This window comes from Pelodiscus sinensis, chromosome 4 (assembly GCF_052426305.1).
Source record: "Pelodiscus sinensis isolate ZL-2025 chromosome 4, ASM5242630v1, whole genome shotgun sequence".
Classification (NCBI taxonomy): domain Eukaryota; kingdom Metazoa; phylum Chordata; order Testudines; family Trionychidae; genus Pelodiscus; species Pelodiscus sinensis.
The window spans coordinates 91295707-91311966 of NC_143055.1; the positions used below are offsets into that span (position 1 = coordinate 91295707).

The following is a 16260-nucleotide window of genomic DNA, read 5'->3' on the forward strand; positions in this document are numbered from 1 at the left end:
TAATGCATCACGTCCTGGTCACTGAGGCTGTGGTAAGGTCAACTGGGCCTGCCCTATTAAATAGGGGGCCAGTAGCGTGGCCCAGTGGTCTTCGGGCCACCGGGCTGCAGACGCCACCCATTCAAAGGTTGTTAAAAAGGCTTCGGGGTCATCCGTGGGGCCCATCTTTGTTAATCTAACTGGTAGCTGGGAAATACTGCCTGTATCCTCCTCAGTACTCACACCCGTCTGGAGGATCCCTTGATGAGGGGGTCCATATTGTTGTAGCCATCGATCCTGTTGGGCTTGGTGTTGCTCCGCTAACTCCCTCATGAGCTGCCTCTACTGCTCCTAATGTTGTGTGGCTAATTGCTGTATTAGCTGTGTCTGTTGTTGTTGATACTGCCTCTGGACCTCCACCATCCATTCTAGCATCTTGGCTGATTCCATGCTGAGCACCCACTCACTACTGATAATCCAAAACAAAATGAGCCATGATGCAACACCCCTGGCTGCCTTTTTTTTAAACGTTCTCCCCCTTTGTCCTCAGAGGGATGGCTGCAAACCTGCAAGGAGGTTTAACGGTAGTTGGAATTAGGAACTTTAATTCGAACTACCTAGTTCGTGCCGCATGTAGCCGTAGGCAGGTAGTTTGAACTACGGGGCATTTAAAAATGGCAGCGCCCGGAAACATGCAAATAAAGCCCGGGATATTTAAATCCCAGGCTTCATTTGCAAGTTCGAATGCCTACATTAACCACCCTAGTTCGAACTAGGGTGGCAGTGTAGACATACCCTGTTAGTCCTAGCAATGCCTCCTGGCTTCCAGTCAGGTGACTGGGAGGGGTTAGGCTCAGCCCAAAATGGCTCCCAGAGGGGCTCCTCTGCTTCCAGGTCAGTGGACAGCCACTCCGCCCCACTACACCTTCTTATCAATAAACTAGGGAAATATAACCTAGATGAGGCTACTATAAGGTGGGTGCATAACTGTCTGGATAACCATTCTCAGAGAGTAGTTATTAACAGTTCACAATCATGCTGGAAAGGCATAACAAGTGAGGTTCTACAGGGGTCTGTTTTGGGGCCAGTTCTGTTCAATATCTTCATTCGTGATTTAGATGATGGCATAGAGAGTATGATTATGAAGTTTGAAGATGATATCAAGTTGGGAAGGGTTGCAAGTGCTTTGGAGGATAGGGTCAAAATTCAAATTGATCTGAATAAACTAGGGAAATGGTGTGAGGTAAACAGGATAAAGTTTAATAAGGACAAATGCAAAGCACTCCACTTAGTAAGAAACAATTTCACACATACAGAATGGGGAGTGATTTTCTAGGAAGGAGTACTACAGAAAAGAAATCTACGGGTCATAGTGGATGACAAGTTAAACATGAATCAACAGTGTGACACCGTTGCAAAAAAAGCAAACATGATTCTGGGATGCATTAATAGGAGTGTTGTGAGCAAGACACAAGAAGTCATTCTTCTGCTCTACTCTGCACTGATTAGGCTTCAATTGGAGTATTATGTCCAGTTCTGGGCACCACATTTCAAGAAAGATATGGAGAAATTAGAGAAGGTCCAGAGAAGAGCAATAAAAATGATTAAAGGTCTAGAAAACATGACCTGTGAGGGAAGACTGAAAGAACTGGGCTTGTTTAGTTTAGAAACGAGAATACTGAGGGGACATTATAGCAATTTTCAAGTATCTAAGGGTATGTCTACACTACCCCGCTAGTTCGAACTAGCGGGGTAATGTAGGCATACCGCACTTGCAAATGAAGCCCGGGATTTGAATTTGCCGGGCTTCATTTGCATAAGCGGGACGTCGCCATTTTTAAAACCCCGCTGGTTCGAACCCCGTGCAGCACGGCTACACGGAGCACGAACTAGGTAGTTCGAACTAGGCTTCCTAGTTCGAACTACCGTTACTCCTCGTGAAATGAGGAGTAACGATAGTTCATGCCCCGTGTAGCTGCGCTGCACGGGGTTCGAACCAGTGGGGTTTTAAAAATGGCGGCTCCCCGCTTATGCAAATGAAGCCCGGGAAATTCAAATCCCGGGCTTCATTTGCAAGTGCAGTATGCCTACATTACCCTCCTAGTTCGAACTAGGAGGGTAGTGTAGACATACCCTAAAAGGTGTCATCAGGAGGAGGGAGAAAAATTGTTCTCCTTAGCCTCTGAGGATAGGACAAGACTCAATGGGTTTAAATTGCAGTAAGGGCAGTTTAGGTTGGACATTAAGAAAACTTCCTGCCTGTCAGGGTAGTTAAACACTGAAATAAATTGCCTAGGAGGATTGTGGAATCTCCATCTCTGGAGATATTTAAGAGCAGGTTAGACAGACACCTGTCAGGGATGATATAGGTGGTGGTTGGTCCTGCCGTGAGGGCAGGGGACTGGACTTGATGACCTCTTGAGGTCCCTTCCAGTTCTATGATTCTGTGAGGAACAGAGATCATATACTGGTCTCAGGAAGTAGGTGATGCAGGTGCTGGTATCTACATTGTCCCTCTGCACAGCACTATAACCCTTTCTGTCTCTTGTACATTGCACAGAAGCATAAAGCATTACAGATGGGCCTTAAAAGGTTCTATAATCTCACGTCATCTGAAATGGGCAATCTTCTCTTTACATCCTCCTGATTTAAAGGAAATTTCTTCAGCATTAAGAAAAGATAGAGCGGATGCACACAAAGAGAACCACATACCTGGATGGGACTTAGTTTAGGATAGCTTGTCCTTAAATAAATCCTATCCTTACGCTCTGTAACATTTCCTGCCTTGTTTCATCTGTTAGCCTGATTTCATCTACCATTTATTCTTTGGGAGAAATATCAAGGAGTTTGTGGATGTCCATGGGAACTTCTCCTTCCTTAGTTTCAAACTAGGTCTATGAATTATTTATCCAGCACTTTTAAGGGTGAGTCGATTTCTTCCTCATTCAATACATAAACTTCCACTGGGACTTGCATAATGTCATCGGAGTCCCTCTCTGCCCCCTCACCTTTTTTCTAGGCTTGGAGATATTATGATGTGACACTGAGCCAGAGAGGGCTAAGCAATCAGCAGATTGAGTGATCCCAATGCAACCATTACGGTTATATTAGAAGAATATTGAAATGGTAAACAGGTTCATTCCTTGTGGATAATAACATAAAATAGACTAGAACTCTTGATACCTAGGCATGTATGTTAGATCAACTGAAGATACTAATTGTATACCCATGTCATGTTAGAAGTTTAACAACGTGATCTAATCAGCTTGTAGATACGAAACTTCTGTTCCTGTCTATAATGTTTCATTATTGTAGTCTATTTGATTCAGAAATCAAAAGAGCATATTACCATTTAGATGGGACTATGGTATAATAGTATTGGCCTCATTCCTCTTTGAAAATTATAGTAAACTACCTGTGAACAGTTTGATGGTTAATTGCCTTATGCTAATGAATATAACTTGTTATCCAAGAATGCCTAGGAAACAGGCAACAATACACATTACCTATTTTTCATCTAAGGAAGGCCCTGCTGAGGTGATGGCTTGCGGTAAATATAATGAGACTATAGGTATTGGGGTGCAGGAGCAGGTGTGGGGGCTGAGAAGGAGTTTGGGTGAAGTTCCACTCACCCCATGGCACAGTGAGGCAGATGGAGCAGCCAGCTGCTCTGAGCCCTGGGTCTGCTTCACCTGTGGATTCCCAGGAGCAGGTCATGGGCTGGATTGAAATGCTTGGAGGGCCATATCTGGGCCCTGGGTTGTATCTTGCCCACACTGCTCTAATTTGTTCTATCTGTGTGTGGAACTTGGGGCAGGGAGTCACCTGGAATCAGGCTCCATCTCCTAGAGGCTTCTGCAGCCAAATCAGGAGATTGCCCGCAAACATTCCAGCAGTGCAGTGAGGTTATGGCAGACTGTCCCCTGCCCTGGCCCTGAGCTGTTCCTGAAAGTGGCTGGGGTAAGTCTCTTGTGCCCCTACAGGAGGCAGGGCAAGGGGTTGCCACACTGCCCCTGAAGCTCCAATTGTCTTAGGGGAAAAGGAACGATAGCCAATGGGAGCTGTGGGAGTGGTGCCTGTGCCTGTGGGCAGCGCACGGAGCCACCTGCCCCTCTACTCCCCCAGGAGCTGCTGCTGGATATGCTGGCCACTTTTGGGAGGTGCACAGGGCCAGGACAGGTGTGAGCTTGCCTTAGTCCCATTGTGCCATGTCATCACTTAGGAGTTGCCTGAGGCAAGCGGTGCCCAGCAGAGCCCACATCCTGAAATCATGCACCAGTCCTGAACTCGCTCCTGTACCCCAATTCCCTGCCCCAGCCTCATTGCAGAACCCCTCCCTCACTCAGAACCCCTTAGCCCAAGGCCAGAGCCTGTGCCTCAAACTGCTGCCCCAGCCTGGTGAAAGTGAGTGAGGATGGAGGAGGGATGGAAGATGGCATGAGCAGGATGGAGCCTTGGAGGAGTGGGTAAGGAACAAGGAAGGAGGCGGGGCAAGGGGTATTTGAGTTTGAGGTAGATCCAGATTGCATTCATATTCAAAAAGTGATCTTGTGTTAAAAATGATTGGCGACAACTGGTCTAAGCCCCTAAGACTGAGGTTTCCAAGTCTACTTTGGATCCACTCTAGAATTCACATGAAAGAATTTGAACAAACTGCACATGGCCAGCCTCTTGGTCAGTCCTTTGAAATGGACTCCAGAGGGATTTTTACAAATCAGCAGCCTCACTATCTCTGCTATGAAACTGAACTAGGAACTTGTTTGTATCTGTATGAATGTTGATCTTTTAACAGTAGCAACTTTCTTTTTATTTTTTTTATTAATAAATAATAATAATAATAAATCTTAGATTTACTTTAAAAGACTAGACTGTAAGCTGGCATTTGGGTAACCAATAAGCTGCTACCGAAGTTGTTTGGCTACTGACTAGGTGAAATCTAATTATGGAATAAACCACCAGCTTTAGGGCCCAACTGCCCTAGTCCTTGCAGTTTGTCCTTAGTCAGCATTATTAGTGTCACCCTTCCAGGTACCTAGAAAATAAGAAAAAGAAAATTATTGGAGATTGCCTATCTCCTAGAACTGGAAGGGACCTTGAAAGGTCATTGAGTCCAGTCCCCTGCCTTCACAGCAGGACCAAGTACCATCCCTGACAAATTTTTGCCCCAAATCCCTATATGGCCTTTGTAAGGATTGAAGTCACAACCCTGGGTTTCCCTCAGTCACATATGTTCTTAAAGTCTTTCTACATAGCACATTCATTTAATTCCATAAATTTATCTCTTTACCCTCCTGTGAATTTTTGTAAACATCCTTCTTCAAGCTATTATATTAAGCCGGCCAATCAACATTACGTGTTACACTTCAAAGTAGTCCACATGTTGGCTTTACACAGGGGAGTTATTTTCTCTTTCTGGATTCATGACCTCTACTCCTCTCATCTTCTAAGAACTCAGCCCTTTGACAATAGCTGCCTCAAAGCCAGCAGAATTTTAAAACAGAACACGCCATACAGGTTGTGCAACAGCCAAAGCTACAAGCCCCCTGGAGCATTATGGTCATTCGTTTGGATGTTCTGGAATGTAGCATCTCCTTTTGTCACAGTTTGTCATCAACATTGTTTTTGCTTGTGTTGCAATAGCATTACATGTTACGTTCCGTGTAATTGTGTTAGCGGTGAATTTCAGGATGGATGCATCAGGAGACTGGGGATATTTCCTTAGTTTTGAGAGTCTTGTCACAATGTGCCTAGATGTTCTTTGCCTGGACTGCCCTGCTGCTGCTAGCACAAGAATAAACATTTGTTTAGAAAAGATCAATGAAACTAAAATGTGTAAGAACAAGGGCCCCAGCTCTGCAACATGAAACAATGGCCGGGGAGGAAATACCAAACCCTTAGTGAAGCAATCCTCATGAGAAGTTAACTTGTATCCTACAAGAAAATAGAGTAATGCCCATTCACAACTATGTGAAGAATTCACCAGGTAGGGTTTCTTTTCTCAAGTGAATCTCATATTTGATAAACCAAGAATTAATTAGTAGAAACTTATATTCAGCTTCCGAAATGTACAACTGCATTGTGTTTCCCCAATTGTTCGTGTCTGATTATGTTTAACCCACCACAGTCCCCATTAGGTGCATGTGGACATTTTCAGATTGTTAAATGAATTGTTTCATTCCCTTGATGCTATAATGAAGTCATACCTTTTAAAAGAATGATGGTGAAAACTTCTTAGTATAATCCACATCAATGAGAATTCTTCAACAGAGCTGTCAAATGTACTATAACCTGGAGTCATTTTCTCATTTTTTAAAATGCTCTGCTAGAATTTACTGAACCAGAGCGCTCTGGCCTAGAAAGAATAAAACTCAAAGGTTCACTTCGATCTTCTGCAATCTCTTCTGATGAAAATGAAACTATATAGCTAGATTAGACAGATATATCAAGTCACCTCATTAAATGTAATGCTACAGTTGAAAATCAAGCATTCATATGTGAAGAATTTTCAAAAACGAAGATTTCTCCCATAATATTTAAATTGCAATTCCTATAGGCCAGACTCACCAGTACTCTGTGCCTGCATCCCTCTGGAAAAAGCAAAGTAACCATAAACCTTGTTTATTAAGGCAGGTTTGTGACTACTTTGCCCTGATGCAAAATGGCCTGAGTGCATTGATAAATGTTGGGGTAGGAGTGAAATTTTTAAAAGTTCTTCTGTGATTTAGGAACACAAATCCCGGTGACTTAGGGTATGTCTACACATCAAAGTTATTTCAAAATGACTTTCCTAGCGTCTACACAAGCCAACTGCTATTTCAAAATTGTTTCGAAATAGCGGAGGGCTTATTTCGAAATTGGTAAACCTCATTCTATGAGGAATGGTGCCTATTTCAAAATACCTATTTTGAAATTGGCTCTGTGTAGACAGGGAATAGGGGCTACTTCGAAATAGGGGGCCTGCAGCCCTTCCCAGTGTGCCCTGGTGGCCACCCTGGACACAAACAGGAAAGCTCCTCTGTTCCCACCCCCTCCTGGAGCCCTTAAAGGGGCAGTCTGGCCACAGTCTTTTGTGGCTAGCACCAGGCCTGCCAGCCCACAGCCACTCTGCTGCTGCCCCTGACCCAGGCCGCAGCAGGAGCCAGCGAGCCACTGGTAGACAGCCCTGCACTGCTCCCCAGGACCAATCTGCCAGCTCCCAGGAGCCTGTCAGGGGCAGGAGAAGCAGGCACCTTTCTGGTCCAGGATGGAGATCATGGACCTGATTGAGGTTTGGGGGGATGCCGCCAATGTCCATGATCTCAACACTAGATGGAGGAACGTGGCCGTCTACAGGCAGATGGCTGCCAGCCTGGCCACCAAAGGCCACATCTGACCCCAGAAGCAGGTTCGGATGAAAATTAAAGAGCTGCGGCAGGCGTATGCCAGAGCCACATGGGGCAGCTCCCAACCAGGGGCAGACCCAGAGAGCTGCACCTATTTGGACACCCTGGACCTCATCCCTGGGACAGAGGGCCCTGACCAGGGAACGGAAGAGGAGAGGCAGGAGCCGCAGGAGCCCAGAGGGAGCATGCTACACAGCCAGGACCCCCGAGCCATCCCTGCGATGTCGTCCGGTGTCATCTGAGGCCTGTGAGGCAACAACATGTGAGTGCTATCACTATCCCCGTATGCAGGAGTGGGAGGGGAGGGAGACCAGGACTGCACGCTTTTGCTGGCCATGGATCATGCAGCAACCTGTGCACGTGCAAGCACGTGCATGCCTCCTCTGGGCACGTGGCCCCAGCTGGCTGCCACACAGGGGCCTTGGCCTGTTATGTGTGAAGAGACATGACATGCTCCTGAACTGGAGGTGGGACATAGCAGGACACCCTCCCTCCACAAGCCCCATCTACACAGAGGCATGGGACATCTCCCCCCCCCCCGCCTTCCCTCCACACACACCCACACTGATGCAGCACAAGGGCATTGGTGCAGTCTCGGGGCAGCTCCCACTCCCGGGGATAGCAGGACATCCTGAACATGGCCTGTGTGCAAACACATCAGCTCTGATGGTGCAGGGAATGGTCACCCTCGTCTTGCAGAGGGGGGCTGGGATTCACCCACTGGGTCCCCAGGGATAACTGACCACTTCTCTTGTTTCTCCACAGCCACACCAGCTGCGAGTGCAGGGCGCACCACCCACAGTGCTGGGAGACAGTTGGGCCCAGCGAGATCCCCAACCCTGAGCTTCTTCTCCCCCTTCCTCCCCTTGCCTCCCCCTTCCAGCTCCCTCCTCCCAGGTTTCCCCTTCCCCTCTCTCACCCTCTCACTTCCCCTCTCCTGCCTTCTTTCCCCAATCTCATCTGAGTTTCATTCCTTCTCCACCCCAGTTTTGTTCAGTAAAGAGACTTTGTTTTCATGAACACATGTGTCTTTTTTTTTACATCAGGAAGGAAGGTGAGGGAGGCGTAAGTGGAAGGACATGAGGGAGGAATGAGGCACAATCCCCCAGTGGGGCACACGAGGGAGACTGTTACTGCTCCTCCGAGTGGAAGCTCTCCCGCAGGGCCTCCCAGATACAGATAGCCCTGCGATGGACTTCCCGGATGGCAGCCAAGCGGGGCTGCGTGTACAGGCGGGCCAAGTGGTCGGCCTCTGCCATCCAGCCTGGCAGGAAAGCCTCCCACTTCTGCTCACACAAATTGTGCAGCACACAGCATGCTGCCACCACATGCAGAATATTCCATTCTGAGAGGTCCAAGCAGGTGAGGAGGCATCTAAAATGGGCCTTCAGCCAGCCGAAGGCACCCTCCGCTACAATGTGGGCCCTGCTCAGCCTGGCATTAAATGCCTGTCAGGAAGGGTTGAGGTGTCCCGTGTAGGGCTTCATGAGCCAGGGTTGTAGGTTCTAGGTCAGCCATAAAGATATTAGCATACTGTGGGGCCATGCGTGTACCCATGGCTGTGCCACTGATCTGGAGGTATAAGTTGTTCTCAAACTGGAAATAATTGTGGGTGAGAACAAAGTTACATAGGTCTGCTATGTAATACCAAAATAATACCAAAAGAAACTACACTGTCTCCTTAAAAGCCTCCCTACAGCTACTCGGGACCAAATCCACACAGAAACACCTTCTGACCCCCAACCAGGATTGTTCTATGTACTTCCCAAGATCCATAAACCTGGATACCCCAGACGTCCCATCATCTCTGGTATTGGCACACTCACTACTGGTCTATCCAGCTATGTAGACTCTCTTCCCAAACCCTACACAACCAACAACCCCAGCTTCTTAAGGAAACTACAAAACATCGATAACCTCCCCAATAACACCATCCTTGCCACCATGGATGTAGAAGCTCTATACACCAACATCCCACATGAAGACGGATTACAAGCAATTAGAAACACTATCCCAGAGGACACCACTGCCAACCTGATAGCAGACCTATGTAACTTTGTTCTCACCCACAATTATTTCCAGTTTGAGAACAACTTATACCTCCAGATCAGCGGCACAGCCATGGGTACACGCATGGCCCCACAGTATGCTAATATCTTTATGTCTGACCTAGAACAACGTTTCCTCAACTCCCATCCCCTTTTACCCCTTCTCTACTTACGCTACATCGATGACATCTTTATGATCTGGACGCATGGCCAAGAAACACTGGAGACATTCCACAGAGATTTCAACAACCTACACCCCACCATCAATCTCAGCCTGGACCATTCTACAGGAGAGATCCATTTCCTGGACACCACAGTACAAAGCAACAATGGAAAATTAGACACCACCCTCTACAGAAAACCCACTGACTCATACAGTTACCTACATGCTTCCAGCTCCCATCCAGAACAAACCATACTATCCATCATCTATAGCCAAGCCCTTCGATACGACCGCATCTGCTCTAATCCCACTGACAGAGACCAGAAACTTCAGGATCTCTACCAAGCATTTATAAACCTCAACTATCCACCCAGAGAAATACAAAAGCAAATTGACAGAGCCAGATGAATATCTAGAAACCATCTACTTCAAGACAGACCCAAGAAAACCAACAATAGAACACCACTTGTCATCACCTACAGTCCCCAACTTAAACCCCTCCAATGCATTATCAATAACCTACAACCTATACTGGAACAGGATACTAAGCTCTGAGAGGCTCTGGGAGACAGACCCATAGTCTCCTAGGATATGTCTACACTACAGCACTAATTCGAACTAAGCTAATTTGAATTAGCGCATCTAGACTTAAAAACTAGTTCAAATTAGCGTTTTGCTAATTCGAACTAGCATGTCCACACTGAGTGGACCCTGAACTGAGGTTAAGGATGGCCGGAAGCAGTGCCGGCAGGGTATCAGGTTAGGACTTAGAGTGTGGAACTGCTGCCTCAGGCTAGCCGAGGGCTGTGCTTAAAGGGACCCGACCCCCACCCCGGACAGACAGTTCTCAGGGGTTCCCCACTTGCAAAGCAGTCCTGGCTTGGAGTGCCCTGAGTGCCCACACTCGGCACATCACAACACTCGGCCATCAGCCCGGCTGCACTTGCCACAAGCTGCCATCCAAAGGGGGGGGGTCAATCAAGGGGCTTCAGGAGAGTTTCCACCCCGAGGAGCCCGCAGAGCCAGCCCAGTCCTTCCCATCGGGGGCTCGTACCCCATTCCTCCCTCACCTCCTTCCACTTACCCCTCCCTAGCCCCCCTTCCTGATGTACAAAATAAAGGACACGTGTGTTCAAAAATAGAAACTCTCTTTATTGAACAAAACTCGGGGAAACTGGGAAAAGAAGGTAGGAGAGGGGAAGGGAGAGGGTAGGAGAGGGGAGGGCAACTAAAATGATCAGGGGTTTGGAACAGGTCCCATATGAAGAGAGGCTAAAGAGACTGGGACTTCTCAGCTTAGAAAAGAGGAGACTGAGGGGGGATATGATAGAGGTCTATAAAAGCATTAGTGGTGTGGAGAGGGTGCATAAAGAAAAGTTCTTCATTAGTTCACATAATAGAAGGACTAGAGGACACCAGATGAAATGAATAGGTAGCAGGCTTCAAACTAACAACAGAAAGTTCTTCTTCACAAAGCAAATAGTCAACTTGTGGAACTCCTTGCTGCAGGAGGCTCTGAAGGCTAGAACTAGAACAGAGTTTAAAGAGAAGTGAGATCAAGTCATGGAGGTTGGGTCCATGGAGTGGTATTAGCCAGGGGGTAGGAATGGTGTCCCTGGCCTCTGTTTGTGGAAGGCTGGAGATGGATGGCACGAGACAAATGGCTTGGTCATTGTCTTCGGTCCATCCCCTCCAGGGTACCTAGTGTTGGCCGCTGTCGGCAGACAGGCTACTGGGCTAGATGGACCTTTGGTCTGACCCAGTACAGCCATTCCAAGCTCAGGGCTCAGGGTCGGGGGTCTCAGTGGACCACCTTGATTTTCATGCCAACCTGCTCCTGGGTGGCCAGGCTGGCAGCTATGCTGCCCTAGACGGCCACTTTCCTGTGCCTAGTGCGGAGGTCATGGATGAGGTCCACGATGTCTGCACTAGACCAGGCGGGCACCCGCCTCTTGCGGACCTGGGCAGGCTCCCAGAATCCGCCAGCCTGGTCCCGGGAAGAGGCGGAGGGCTGGATGGCAGCGGGTGGCCGGCTTGAGCCGTGCCAGGTGCAGGGCCTGTTGGCTGGGTGCTGGCAGGCTTGCACCTGGCACGGGCACCGTAGCCAGCCCATGCCCCTTTAAGGGCTCCGGGGCCGGGAGGGGGGCAGAAGAGTTTCCCTGTTGTGCCCAGAGTGGCCACCAGGGAAAGCTGGGGAGGGCTAACCTCCCACTAGTTTGAATTAAGTGGCTACACAGCCCTTAATTCGAACTACTTAATTCGAACTAGGCGTTAGTCCTCGTAGAATGAGGTTTACCTAGTTCGAATTAAGCGCACCGCTAGTTCGAATTAAGTTCGAACTAGCGGTTTGCATGTGTAGCGCCTATCAAAGTTCATTCGAACTAACGGCTGTTAGTTCGAATTAACTTTGTAGTGTAGACATACCCCTATAGACAACCACCTAACCTCAAGATGATTCTTACCAACAACCACAGGACATACCACACTAATACCAACCCTGGTACCTTCCCTTGCAACAAACCCCGTTGCCAGCTTTGTCCACATATTCACTCTGCTGATACCATTATTGGACCCAACCAAGTGAGTTATAAGATCAAGAACACATATTCCTGCGCATCCAGAAATATAATCTATGCAATCATGTGCCGAAAGTGTCCGTCTGCTATGTACATTGGACAAACGTCTCAGACACTTCGCCAAAGGATTAATGCCCACAAAACAGATATTAGACAGGATCACAAAGAAAAAACAGTTTCTTGACATGTCAGCCAGAAAGTACATTGTCTCAACGACTTAATTACCTGCATCCTGCTTCAAAAGCCTTTTAAGACTGCACTTGAAAGAGAATCCTCTGAACTGTTATTCATGCTAAAATTCGACACTTTACGCCGGGGTCTTAACAAAGACTCTAGTTATCTTACCCATTACAAAGATAGCTTCCCCAATTATCACCTCCAATATCATTAGCTCACAGACATTTGCCTTCCGCTCCCCCACCCCCAGCATTCCCTTTCTGTTCTGAAATTTGATTTGTCCTTTTCATATGTGTTCATTTTTTTAATTGTATCCTTTGGTATATATGGTTGTGACTATTTTCTTCCACTATGTGATCTGAGGAAGTGGGTCTGGCCCACAAAAGCTCATCATCTAATAAACCATCTTGTTAGTCTTTAAAGTGCTACATAGTCCTGTATTTAGTTCCATTAGGTGACACTCACTCTAACAACACTGTGGGAGCAACCTTGACTTTTGGAATTTTCTAACTTTTAGAGTGCTTGATTTTTTTTTCAATGTTAACATTGCATTGGCACTTGGTGTGTGTTTGTTTCATTTTTCTTTCTTTTCTGGAAGGTGTAACCCCTCATATGGGGAATACAAAGACGATATAACATGATCCCTTTTGCATCACAGGCTTTTGTGAAACTTCTATCTGCAGTATTGTACTCTGCCTGAGGAAGGCTTTCCAATCAAAACACTGGGTGCATTCCATAGTAGTCACACATCATTTCCATTGATAAAAAGAAAATTATTAGAACTGTGGCTACCATTTTACTTCTTATTTGGGTGATTCTACAATTGTGTTGCCATTTGTGTCCTGTGGCTATTATAGGAATAAAATAGCTAATACTTTTTAAAGGGTTGTTGTTATTATTCTCAGATATATTGACAGACAATAATAGATGTAATTGACAAATTAAGTCTCCTCCCTACTCAGCAAAGCACTTAAACAGTTGCTTAAGGTTTAACATGGGCTGAGGCGCTTTGCCGACTAGTAATGCTTTTAAGCACACACTTAAATATTTTAAGCACACACATAAATATATTGAATTGGAGCCTACCAGAAGTAAACATTCTTACATTCAAAATGATGGGCACAATATATCTGTCCCTCAAAGACTGATGTGCAACCTTTCACACCTACATATCTAAGGACAGACTTCTGGTTTGCCTTCCACAACACAACAAATTGACACTAGCCAAAAGGATAATGCATCATACTTACATTTAAACCTTGCAAACCTGGCATCTTAGTTATCAAAAAGGTACAGATTAGAAGAACATATCAGAGGAAAAAGCCATTATAAAGCTTCACAGAGATAAGCCGAAAACAGCAACAGTGAGAAAGGGGAACTCTTGCTGAATTGTTCAAATTAAAAAAAAATCAATAGAATTAGGTCTAACAGCCACATAGGAGAAATTATAGACTGAACACACAGGTCTTCTTCAACCTTTACTCTGCAGGAAAGGTGTAATTTTCAGCTTCGGTATCATTCAAATATCACTGATCTCATTAGTTATAATTGATATTACTATGCTATGTGCCTGCATTACAACTTTTAACTTATCCCTAGCAAACAGGGATTGGAATTAATGAGCTCGTCTTGAGCTGGCTATCAATTTGAGAAATTTTAAATATCTAAATACTTTTTATGAATGAGCAAATAATTTTTTCCTCAGAAAGACTTCTTTCAAAATCTCTGCATTTTGCAAAAGGGCCTGATGACTGAGAGGTCATTTTACTGGTTTCGCAGTCACGTTCGTAGAATATTTTGAAACAGAGCATTTTTAGGATGTGGAAAAACTGAATATTAGATTCCAAGTGCTTTAGTCTCCCAACACCCCTATCACCTTCTTCCATCCTCCCTCACCATCCCACAAAAACCCACCAGCAAACCTATTGTTTCAATTAAGTAAATCCGAGTTATAAGTCAAAGTATAGTAAGTAGAGAAAAATATCAAAGAAAATCATGAAAAGGTGCAAGAAAGATAAATGGAGTTATTATAATTGTCATGGGATCAAACACTGCAACTAAGATTACAAACAGATTTCCATAATAAATGGCCTGTTTTCAATTGCTTATATTTGTCTGAAACTTTCAGCTTTGAAGCTGAAATCTTCTGGTCTACAATTTGGAGGTATTTTATGGCTTAATCACAAACTCAAGACTATATTAGTCTTCAAGCTGAATTAGTGAGTTTTGAATCATGCCCCAGGACCAGAGCTTCAATCAAACAGAAGCTAGCAATTCTTCATACCATTCTAATTTATTCCCAGTTTTAAAAAAATAAACTGGAGTTAAGAGCTAGCATGTGCATCAATAAATTAAAGTGTTTTTCTGAACATGTCTGGGTACATATTATCTTATAATTTGGTGTACTTTGATTTTCTACATGTTTCCATTTTCTTTCCATCCCATTGTTCCTTCTCTGCATTTCAAGACCTCAGAGTTCAGTCTTTATCCTTAATTTTGGGATTGCCTGACTTTAAGTTCTTATTTTTGCAACTTTAAAATTGTTTTTAACAGAACGGTTTTTATCATTTATTTTGGAGGGGGGGAATGTGGGTATTTGCATTTAAAATTTGAATGGAATGCAAGCAGTCCCCAGGTTACATGGATCCAACTTACATCGGATCCCTACTTACAAATGGGGTGACGCAGCACCGCACTAGCTGCTTTCCCACAGCAGACCAGGGAAACACGAAGCTAGCGCCCCCCCCCCCCCCACCCAAGCAGACCAGGGAGACGCAGAGCGGCTTTTCTCAGCCGACACCTCAGCTTGAGAATAAAGGACTGAGGGAAGTGAGGTGTGGGAAAATAAAACTGAGCTCTGGAGAAATGTTTGGCTAGAGTTTCCCCTACAATATGTACCAGTTCTGACTTACATACAAATTCAACTTAAGAACAAACCTACAGTCCCTATCTTGTACATAACCCAGGGATTGCCTGTACATTATTGCTGTATGAAAATCCCTCTAAAAACTGTGCCTTTCAAAAGCAGATGCTAGTGCTACTGTGAAATTGAAATGGAATATTTGGATTTCAAAGATTAACAACAGGAATATAATCCGAGCTGCACATAAAATCAAGTTAACCCAATACTGCTTGGCTTTTCTAGAACCTTTCCAGGCATAAATATATTCAAGAGAGTATTTGTTTGTATTGAAAAAATATGGCTCGAAGAATTCATGCACTTTACCTCAATGATCATTAAAACGAGTGATCACAAAATCCTAACTAAAAATATATAAATCTCAGTCTTCAGTGTGTTCATCAATAAAGGAACACATATACATTTTACTACTAGTTGTTTGAATTTATGGCAGTGAAATAAAAAGCTACCTTAATGCTGACTCTGCAAAATGTGCAGAAGAGGGCAGAAGAGTGCCTTGGCTATTTGTAAGAGCAGAGCATGTCATCCAAATTAAAATAGTCAAATTGCCTCACAAGTCATCTCTACAGCTGTACTATACCATACCGGTGAGAAGAGCCCAGTTCAATAGCATACTCACTTTGCAGGTATAGCACCTCTTCATAAACTTTGGGTCTTCATATTATTTCAAGCCCTCATGCTTTAATGAGACTCAGATTAAGAGCCCTGTTTGAAGAGCATGTTAGCGAAACCATTAAACCAGTCATAAAACCTGAGCAAACATTTCAAGGAGCCTACTTAATGCAGAATGGGCCTGAGGCTATACAGTGTGGTAGCAAACAAGCCGCAACCAGCATTGCCTGTGAACATTGTGTGCTGTACTACAAGAGAAGAATGTTAGCCCCAAAAGCCCAATAACTTTGAATATGCTACTGGCAGCTGCCTAATATCTTCTCTTCTTGTGCTAACAGGCCACAACACTGAAAACAAGGCATTCGCCTTTTATGCACACCATCGACCAATGAATCATCCTCAC

The 16260-nt window shown here is 45.3% G+C and overlaps 1 long non-coding RNA gene across 1 annotated transcript in view; it reads right to left on the reverse strand.

The window, feature by feature from the left end:
- LOC142829587 (uncharacterized) overlaps positions 1-16013 on the reverse strand; it is a 36197-nt gene extending 20184 nt beyond the window's left edge. The window contains exon 1 of the long non-coding RNA XR_016349461.1: positions 15865-16013. This is a non-coding gene — a long non-coding RNA (uncharacterized LOC142829587). The remainder of the gene's footprint in view (positions 1-15864) is intronic.
- Between the last annotated feature and the right edge of the window lie 247 nt (positions 16014-16260).